The sequence below is a fragment of the Bos taurus genome, chromosome 25, assembly GCF_002263795.3.
Source record: "Bos taurus isolate L1 Dominette 01449 registration number 42190680 breed Hereford chromosome 25, ARS-UCD2.0, whole genome shotgun sequence".
In the NCBI taxonomy this organism is placed as follows: Eukaryota; Metazoa; Chordata; class Mammalia; order Artiodactyla; family Bovidae; genus Bos; species Bos taurus.
This window is the reverse complement of record NC_037352.1, coordinates 7,263,951-7,273,365: the sequence shown is the minus strand read 5'-3', so window position 1 is coordinate 7,273,365 and position 9,415 is coordinate 7,263,951. Positions and strand designations below refer to the sequence as shown.

Genomic DNA, 9,415 nt, shown 5'->3' with positions numbered 1-9,415 from the left:
ATCCCAAATGGTCCCCGGGTGATGGATGGCGGGTGATTTCTACATCAGCACACCTTGGAGCCCCAGAGCTAACCCTCTGACAGCGTTAGCATAAAAGATTTACATTTATGTTACGAGGGCCACACAAGAATAATAATTTTAAGATACATTGCCTCGGCTGCTGGTGCACCCTGGGAAATCTAGCCGTGGCAGGCGCTGATCCACGGTGTAATTACAAAATGGCAGTGCAGGAGAGGGTTTTTTTGGAGACAAGCGGCTAGAGACCAAAGCCATCTGCATGCCTTGGTGGATTGAAATTACAGTAATATATGAAGACATTACCTGAAAAACCCGGCACCATTTAAATGATTTACTCTTCAGCCCCAGCAAGCTTTAATTTAAGGATAAAGTCATTCAGAAAGCTAATCTGATAGGGGAGGCATTATTTCACACAGTTAAGTTAATTTACAGTAGCTGATTGTTGTGGTTGCTTTAGGTATTATTATCTTCCTACAAACAGCTGATCTGCCAGACAGAAGCAATACACTGCTTAACGCAGTGTCTTAATTCAGCCGGCAAGCTATCTGTGATAAAGGTTTGTTTATAAGCAATAATAGGAAAGTCATTTTGAGGCCACGCTGATAACGCTGATGAGAAATATTTTTTAAGGGGGAAAGGCACAATTAAATAAATAAATGAATCAGCAAGCCCTGTACTCGTGGGTCTGTTTGTCTGGAACTGCTCTTTTGAGCAGTCATTTTCTAAAGGCATGCCCCTCCGCCCCTCCTTTATGGGTTTCCTGCCCTGTGGTCCTCTCTCTGCACGTTTACCCCAGATCATCCTGCTGTCTGGCAAACACTTCTTCCTTGTTGCCAAATCGACTTCTCAGCCAGACCTTTGAGAAAAAACACATCTTGGGAGCCCAGTGAATTCAGCTGCTTTCCAAGCAAAAAGTGAGCTTTGATATCTGTCTTGAATGATTTTTTTTTTTTTTATCTTTGAGAGACACAGAAGCTGTTCACTGGTGGTTGTCGTGGTAGAAAAACATCAGGAAGTGGGTATTTGAAAGGGAGCTAACAGATTGGAAGGTGAAATTGGAGATTTTGAAAGGGCTTGATAAAACCAACTTGCCAAGGGGGAGGTTGGAAGGCGGGGATGGATTGGGAGTTTGGGATTAGCAGATGCAAACTATCAATATTATACATAGGATGTTTGTGGAGAATGGATACATGTAAACGTGTGGCTGAGTCCCTTTGCTGTCCATGTGAAACTAACAGAACATTGTTAATCAGTTACACTCCAATATAAAATAAAAAGTTTTAAAATGTCATTGGAAGGACTGATGCTGAAGCTGAAGCTCCAATACTTTGGCCACCTGATGTGAAGACAGCTGACTCATTGGAAGAGACCCTGATGCTGGGAAAGACTGAAAGCAGAAAGAGAAGAAGGTGGCAGAGGATGAGATGGTTGGCATCACCAACTCAATGGACATGAACCTGAGCAAACTCAGGGAGATAGTGAAGGACAAGGAAGCCTGGCATGCAGCAGTCCATGGGGTTGCAGAGTCAGACAGGACTTAGTGACTGAACAGCAACAAAAATACACAGAATGGATAAAAAATAGGGTCCTACTGGATAGGGCAAGGAACCATGTTGAACTATATTCAATATCATAATGAAAAAGAAAAAATGAAAAGAAAAAGAAAAGAAAAGTGACTCACTTTGTTGCACAGCAGAAACTAACAAAACGTTGTGAAACAACTGTACTTTAATAAGGACCTCTCACGTGGCTTATGGGCTTCTCATGTGGCTCTAGTGATAAAGAACCCATCTGCCAGTGCAGGAGACATAAGAGAGGTAGGTTTGATCCCTGAATTTGGAAGATCCCCTGGAGGAGGTCATGGCAACCCACTCTAGTATTCTTGTCTGGAGAATCCCATGGACAGAGAAGGCTAGTAGGCTGTAGTCCATGGGGTTGCAAAGAGTTGAACATGACTTACCGAACATGCCCCCCACTGTTCATGGCAGAGCTATATACAATAGCCAAGACATGGAAACAACCTAAATGTCCATTGACAGATGAATAGAGAAAGAAGATGTGGTGCATATACACAAAGGAATATTCAGTTCAGTTCAGTCGCTCAGTTGTGTCTGACTCTGCGACCTCACGAGTCGCAGCACGCCAGGCCTCCCTGTCCATCACTGACTCCCAAAGGAATATTACTCAGCCATAAAATAGAATGAAATAATGCCATTTGCAGCAATCTGAATGACTTAGGGATGTGTTGTGTTAGCTTCAGGTATACATTCCTTATCAAATTCTTTTCCATTATAGGTTATTATAATACTGGAGTGGGTTGCCATTTCCTCTTCTAGGGGATCTTCCCCTCGCCCAGGGATTGAACTTACATCTCCCACATTGGCAGGTGGATTCTTTACCACTAGCGTCAGCTGGGAAGCTCATCTAACTTATAGCAGAAACTTATCAATGATGTGACTTGAGTCAATGATGGTCACTCTCTACATCCTTTCTGCTAAGGAAAAAAAAAAAAGGCAATATGTTCATAATGACCCAAATCACTGAGCAAGGGTCTGGCTCATATTAAGTATGCATAAATATCAATTCCCTTTTCCCATATATGAAGCATGCAGTAGAAAGGGGAAAAAATTAAAAACAGAGATTAGAGAAGGCATCAGAAAGCAGCAGGGACCCCCTTCTCCAGGGAGGGAGAGGGAAATTGCTTGCTTTGCACATGAACAGTTGTCACTCACTCCTGCACGATTTCTATCAGCGGGGCTATAGGCTTTAAAATAAGATTTGGTTCCCTTTCAAGCACCTCTCTTCAGCCTTCAGGGAAGGAAATGGATCCATGGAAGAAAGGCTGATGGAAATTGTCCTAGCTCGAGGGCAGGAGCCTTGTCATATAAATTCTGAGACCGGTTAGTCCTCTAGCTACGCACTCTGGGTCCAAGTACATTGGCTGGACCCAGATTTTGCTGGTTGATTTTGATTTCTGGCCTGATTATCCAAGTATCTCACAGGCTTGGAGAAGTCAGCATGACCAAGCTTTTCCTGGGAAAGGTCTGTTTTCTTGGTACAGAAGCACAAGTGTCTGACCCTACACAATATCTTCTTCCAACCAGGTGTCAATGAACATATAGTCTGTACCAGGAACTGTGCTTTTGAAATCAACTGCCTTTATGTCAGACTCTAATCTCTGCAAGGTCAGGCTTATTTACACATTGTTTCCCAAGCGTCCATCACCACCTCTGGTATATGGTGACCAGTCAGTTCTCCCCATCCCCAAGCCACAGTCCTATAGTGATAGCTCAGAAATTCTTAAAAGGATGAGAAAATAAATAAGTAAAAATGTAAACGGACTTTCCTGGGGGCCCGGTGGTAGAGAATCCTCCTGCCAATGCATGGGACATGGATTTGACCCTTGGTCCAGGAAGATTTCACACTCAGCAGGGCCACTAAGTCCATGCGCCACAACTGCTGAAGCCCACATGCCCTAGAGCCTGGGCTCTGCAACAAGAGAAGTCCCCACTCACCATAACTAGAGAAAGCCTGTGTGCATCAACAAAGTCTCAGCACGAAACTAAAAATAAATTAAAAAATTTAAAGGATGCATTTAGCTATTCCCAGCTCCCCCTCTCCTATCCCCCCCGCCCATTTCCCAACCACTCTCCTCCAAAAGTTTTGCAAGCTACATTCACCAGCATTCTGGCAGTCTCCATAGTCTGAAAGGCTGTGATTGTCCCATCAGTTGAGTTCTATTAAATAGGGGACCCCAATACATTCAGAAGCACCAACCTCTGCTCCACACACCATGTCCATTTGACAAGAGTGAAGTGGATTAATTAACGTGGTGGGTCTATCTTCTACCCAGCTGTCTTGTGTTGCAATGGAGACTGAGAAAAATCCATTAGATTATACTGAGAGATAGTTGAAAGAAAGTTTAGATTAAGTTTATCTCTCGAGGCAATTTTATTAGATAGATTAAGTTTCTGTTCATCTCTCCAAAGACCGTAGTAATAACCAGTGTCATGACTTTCAAATCCTTTGGACTTCAGAGGGTAATCAAACATGGTTGTCTTTTTATCCCCCTCTTTCACTTCTTAGTATTCTACAATCCTGCTTCGTTCATCTGTCAAAGCGATAGTATTAAGGGGATCAATGTTGACAAGTGATAGTACAAATTATGTAATGTTGATGACATTTCGCTGTCTCCTTTTGATCTGCAATTCCCACTCTCAATCACTCCTTATTTAAGAAAAAGCACTGAAAGAGAAAGACAGCTATGGAAGCCATGGGCTCAAGTCCTGGCGCCCCAGGGGCAAAACAGGGTGAATTTGAAGTGCATGGAATTAGACACGGGGCCTGGGAAGATGGCCTGACTGACAGAAGGGGAAATTGAGGTCATCTTCTTACAACATGCCTTTGGCAGCTGCCACTTGGGACCACGTCACAGCTTTTGGTTGTGCTGTAGTCCCATGAAATATTTGACGTGTCTGGTCTGCAAGGGGGTTTTCTATTTCCAGAATATGCCCTTTGATTTCTCCTCCACTGGGAATTGATGGAGGATAACTTAAAAGGAAGAACTGAGCTGGTTTTGTTTAAAAGAAAAAAAAAAGGAGACTAGGATAGGTCCAGACACAAGAAGGGCTGTTTTTTTCTGGGGTAGGGGATGGGTATTAAGTTTTGGACTGGGTGATAAAAGATCAAATAAGGAGAAATAGGTTCAATTGCTTCTTGGCCTTTTGGCTAACATCAAGTGTAGTATCTGTTCTTATCAGTTTAATAACTGATATGTCCTCTGAGACAATCTATTAAATGAAATGATACGAATGAACTTACTTACAAAACAGAAAAGAGACCCGCAGACTTAGAGAACGAACTTAGAGTTGCCTGGGGGAAGGGTGGGGGAAGGGATAGTTAGGGAGTTGGGTAATGACGGGTACACACTGCTGTATTTAAAATGGATAACCAGCAAGGACCTACTGTTTAGCACAGGGAACTCTCCTCAATGTTCTGTGGCAGTCTGGATGGGAGGGGGGTTTATTGGGGGGATGGATACATATATATGTATGGCCACATCCCTTGACTGATCATCTGAAGCTATCACAACACTGTTAATTGTCTATACTCCAATATAAAATAAAAGGTTTAAAAAAAGAAGAAATAGGTTCAAAATATTGCAGAAGGGGGCTTCCCTGATGGCTCAGGTGGTAAAGAATCTGCCTTTAATGCAGGAGACCCAGGATCCATCCCTGATTTGGGAAGACTCCCCTGGAGAAGGGCATGGAAACCCACTCCAGTATTCTTGCCTGGAGAATTCCATGGACAGAGGAGCCTATTGGGCTATAGTCCATGGGGTCGCAAAGAATTGGACATGACTGAATGACTAATGCTTTCCAGTATTCTAGCCTGGGAAATCCCATGGACAGAGGAGTCTGGGGTGCTAAAGTCCATGGGGTCTCCAAAGAGTCAGACATAACCTGGGGACTAAACAACAACATCAAGTAGCAGAAGAGACTTTTTTGGGAAGAGAGCATCTTGCATCCTTATAATGTTTCCATCCACGTGGAGAAATTGCTGTTAAAATAATATGTCTGGGCTTCCTTCTCTTTCTCTCTCTCTATCCTCTTAAACACACCTCAAGAAAAACGCTCTTGATGAACATGGGCTCCAGTTTAAGACAGACATGCCACTTTTTCCTGGTGACCTTAGAAGGTTGTTCAACTTGCATGAATCGTGATTTTTCTCATTTGCAAATAAAAACCATAGCATCAGTTTTCCAGGGATGCTGTAGCAGTTAGGAGAGTTCAGAAATCTTGAAGAAAACCTCTTTTGGTCAGATTGGGTATGAGTTTTACCTGATTCCCATGCTCTGACACATACTGTGTGACTAATAAAAGATTTTATGATTCTTTCAGCCAAATGGAGTTTGCCTTCCTTCTAAAAGTCTTAGAGCAATGGGCAAATGGGATGAGGATGGATAGCCTTAGCATGATTTATTGCCTGATATTTCCAGTTGCTGCTGTTTAGTCGCCCAGTTGTGTCTGACTCTTTGCAACCCCATGGCCTGTAGCACACCAGGCCCTCTGTCCCTCACTGTCTCCTGGAGTTTGCCCAAGTTCAAGTCCATTGCATTGGTGATGCCATTCAGCCATCTTATCCTCCAACACCCTGTTTTACAGTTCAGTTCAGTTGTTCAATCATGTCCGACTCTTTGTGACCCCATGGACTGCAGCACACCAGTCTTCACTGTCCATCCCAACTCCCAGAGCCTACTCAAACTCATGTTCATCACATTGGTGATGCCATCCAACCATCTCATCCTCCATCATTCCCTTCTCCTCCCATCTTCAATCTTTCCCAGCATCAGGGTCTTTTCAAATGAATCAGTTCTTCACATGAGGTGGCCAAAGTATTGGAGTTTCAGCATCAGCATCAGTGCTTCTAATGAATATTCAGGACTGACTTCCTTTAGGATGGACTGGTTGGATCTCCTTGCAGTCCAAGGGACTCTCAAGAGTCTTCTCCAACACCACAGTTCAAAAGCATCAATTCTTCAGCACTCAGCTTTCTTTATAGTCCAACTCTCATATCTATACATGACTACTGGAAAAACCATAGCTTTGACTAGATGGATCTTTGTCAGTAAAGTAATGTCTCTGCTTTTTAACATGCTGTCTAGGTTGGTCATAGCTTTTCTTCCAAGGAGCAAGCGTCTTTTAATTTCATGGCTGCAGTCACAATCTGCAGTGATTTTGGAGCCTAGAAAAATAAAGTCTCTCACTGTTTTCATTGTTTCCCCTCCTATTTGCCATGAAATGATGGGACTGGATGCCATGATCTTAGTTTTATGAATGTTGATTTATTTATTCCATGAACATTTATTGGTCATGTAACTAGGTACTGAGTATTTTCCTAGACAGCAAGGACCTAATGGCAAACAATACATATAAAGTCTCGATTGTCAGCAGTTTGCCAGTTTATGATGGAATAGCTCTGGTTCGTTCCCATTGGTATTTCATGATCTGTCATGGTATCTGCAACACAGTGGATACCCAAATAGTGTTTCCTGAGGAGATGAGTAGCTGCATGCGTACAAACCACTCATCCTTCCAACCACTAACATGAAGTCGCTGAGGAGTTGAGCCTTATTAGAAAAGCTTTTTAAGATGTGAGAAAACCCTATCACTCAAGACCAGCAGTCAAGGCTAGGAAGAAGAAATAGGATTCAAGACCACATTTCACCATGAAGTATTCTTTAGAATGTAAAATCAAAACAGAATTTCATTAATCTATTTTCGCCTACAGCCTGGAAAAGCCCTTATGTCAAAAATACCCGCCTCTAAATTATGCTTTGTCTTCCCATTATAAATTTTATTAACCACTCTTTTATTAGCAATCTTATTACAGTTGATCTGCACATGAATAGAAACAATTTACAAATGATCAGGGTTGGATTAGAGAAACCATAAACTCAATGCAAATTGTTACAAATTATTTACAGGCTTAGCACAAATCTGCATATAGATTGAGGAAGTCAGTCAGAGAGGTACCTTCAGGTATTCTTCACAAGATATGATTGGGAAGATACTTGCAGGCCGGTACGCATCGTGCAGAATAGAAATGGAAATAAATAGATTCATTTGTTGAATACATTTAGGTGTGGGTCTCCTCATTTAATCAGAACTTTGGAGCACTGGCTATTGGGGAAAATTGAAAAAAGGTAATAGCGGGTGTTGAGTGTGGGCTTACTCTAAGGTCAAGAATCAGATCTAAAGGGATTTTGGAAAAACAAAAAGGAGAAACATTGATCCAGCACATCAGAGGCTGACAGAATATTTCTCATGTTGCATCTCATGAATCTTCTAAAAATTCTAGGGTATAAGGAGGAATGTTACTGCTATTTCTCAATTGAAGGAGTTGAGGTTTCATAATGAGGCTAAGGGCTTCCCTGGTAGCTCAGTGGTAAAGAACCCGCCTGCCAATTCAGGAGACACGAGTTTGATCCCTGGAGTCAGAAAGATCCCCTGGAGAAGGAAATGGCAACCCATTTCAGTATTCTTGCTTGGGAAATCCTATGGACAGAGGAGCCTGGCAGGCTACAGTCTATGGGGTCACAAAAGAGTCAGACACGACTGGGTGGCTTAACAGCAACAACAGCAACGAGGCTAAGGTCACATAGCCATCAGGACTTGGATTTGCAGTCTCCACCTTCATGTCATAGGACCCATCGATGGAAGTGTTGCCTATGTCCCTGGAACTGTTTTTACAGGGTTGGGGGCTCTTGGGAATAGCTCTGCAGTCCAAACTCTCTGCCAACACCAGAGGACATGAACTATCTATCCTGTCCCTTTGCTTCTTTATGAGAAGGATGGTGTTAGGGGATGGTATGATTTAATGCAGAGAACCCAGGATTGAGCATTAGGAGGGGTAAGTCTTCTATCTACCTTGCTATGTGACCTCAGACTGTTCTTTAACTCTTTCTGTGACTTGGCTTATTCAGGCAGACAGGATTAGGTTTCTCTAAACTCTCAGAAAATTTACTGAATTTCAACTCAAGACCAAAAAAAATCATGAATGCTAATATGTATTCTCTTCAACTCTGTACCAGGCTTCCCTGAGAGCTCAGTTAGTAAAGAATCCACCTGCAATGCAGGAGACCCCATTTGATTCCTGGGTCAAGAAGATCCGCTGGAGAAGGGCTAGGCTACCCACTCTAGTATTCTTGGGCTTCTCTGGTGGCTCATTTGGTAAAGAATCCACCTGCAATGTGGGAGACTTGGGTTCGATCCCTGGGTTGGGAAGATCCCCTGGAGAAGAGAAAGGCTACCCATTCCAGTATTCTGGCCTGGAGAATTCCATGGACTGTATAGTCCAGGGAGTGGCAAAAAGTCAGACACAACTGAACAACTTTCACTTTTCAACCCTGTATCTGTCCTTAGCAAAGCGGAAATTGGGCAAAGCTGAAATTCCTACCTCTTATTCTCACTTTTTGGTGATGTGTTAACTTATTTCCTGTCTCTAATATTTCATAGTTTTCCTTCTTCAGTCAAAATCTGCTCTTTGGTTGTTTTTCATTCCTAGTAACTCAACTCTTCTCCCATGGATATCTGGCTTTTCATGGAGATCAGAGTATTTACCCAGAGGGTGGAACTCCTCATGGTGACATTTCAGATCTTTTCTTTCAATAGGAAAAGTTTCTGAGGACCCAGGGAATTCTCAGAGCCCTGCAAATTCAGCTATATATTCTGAATTTATTCTCTTAGGTCCCAAGGCCAGCACTGTGGGGCTGCAGGGGTGAGGATGGAGATGAAGGCAGTGCCATTTCACCTCTTCCATCAAAGACACGGAGAAGGCAATGGCAACCCACGCCCCCACTCCAGTACTCTTGCCTGGCAAATCCCATGGATGGAGG

At 42.9% G+C, this 9,415-nt stretch overlaps 1 pseudogene; it reads left to right on the top strand.

The window, feature by feature from the left end:
* The first annotated feature begins 4,726 nt into the window (after positions 1 to 4,726).
* On the top strand, positions 4,727 to 4,839 carry LOC112444362 (uncharacterized; annotated as a pseudogene).
* Positions 4,840 to 9,415: the final 4,576 nt, after the last annotated feature.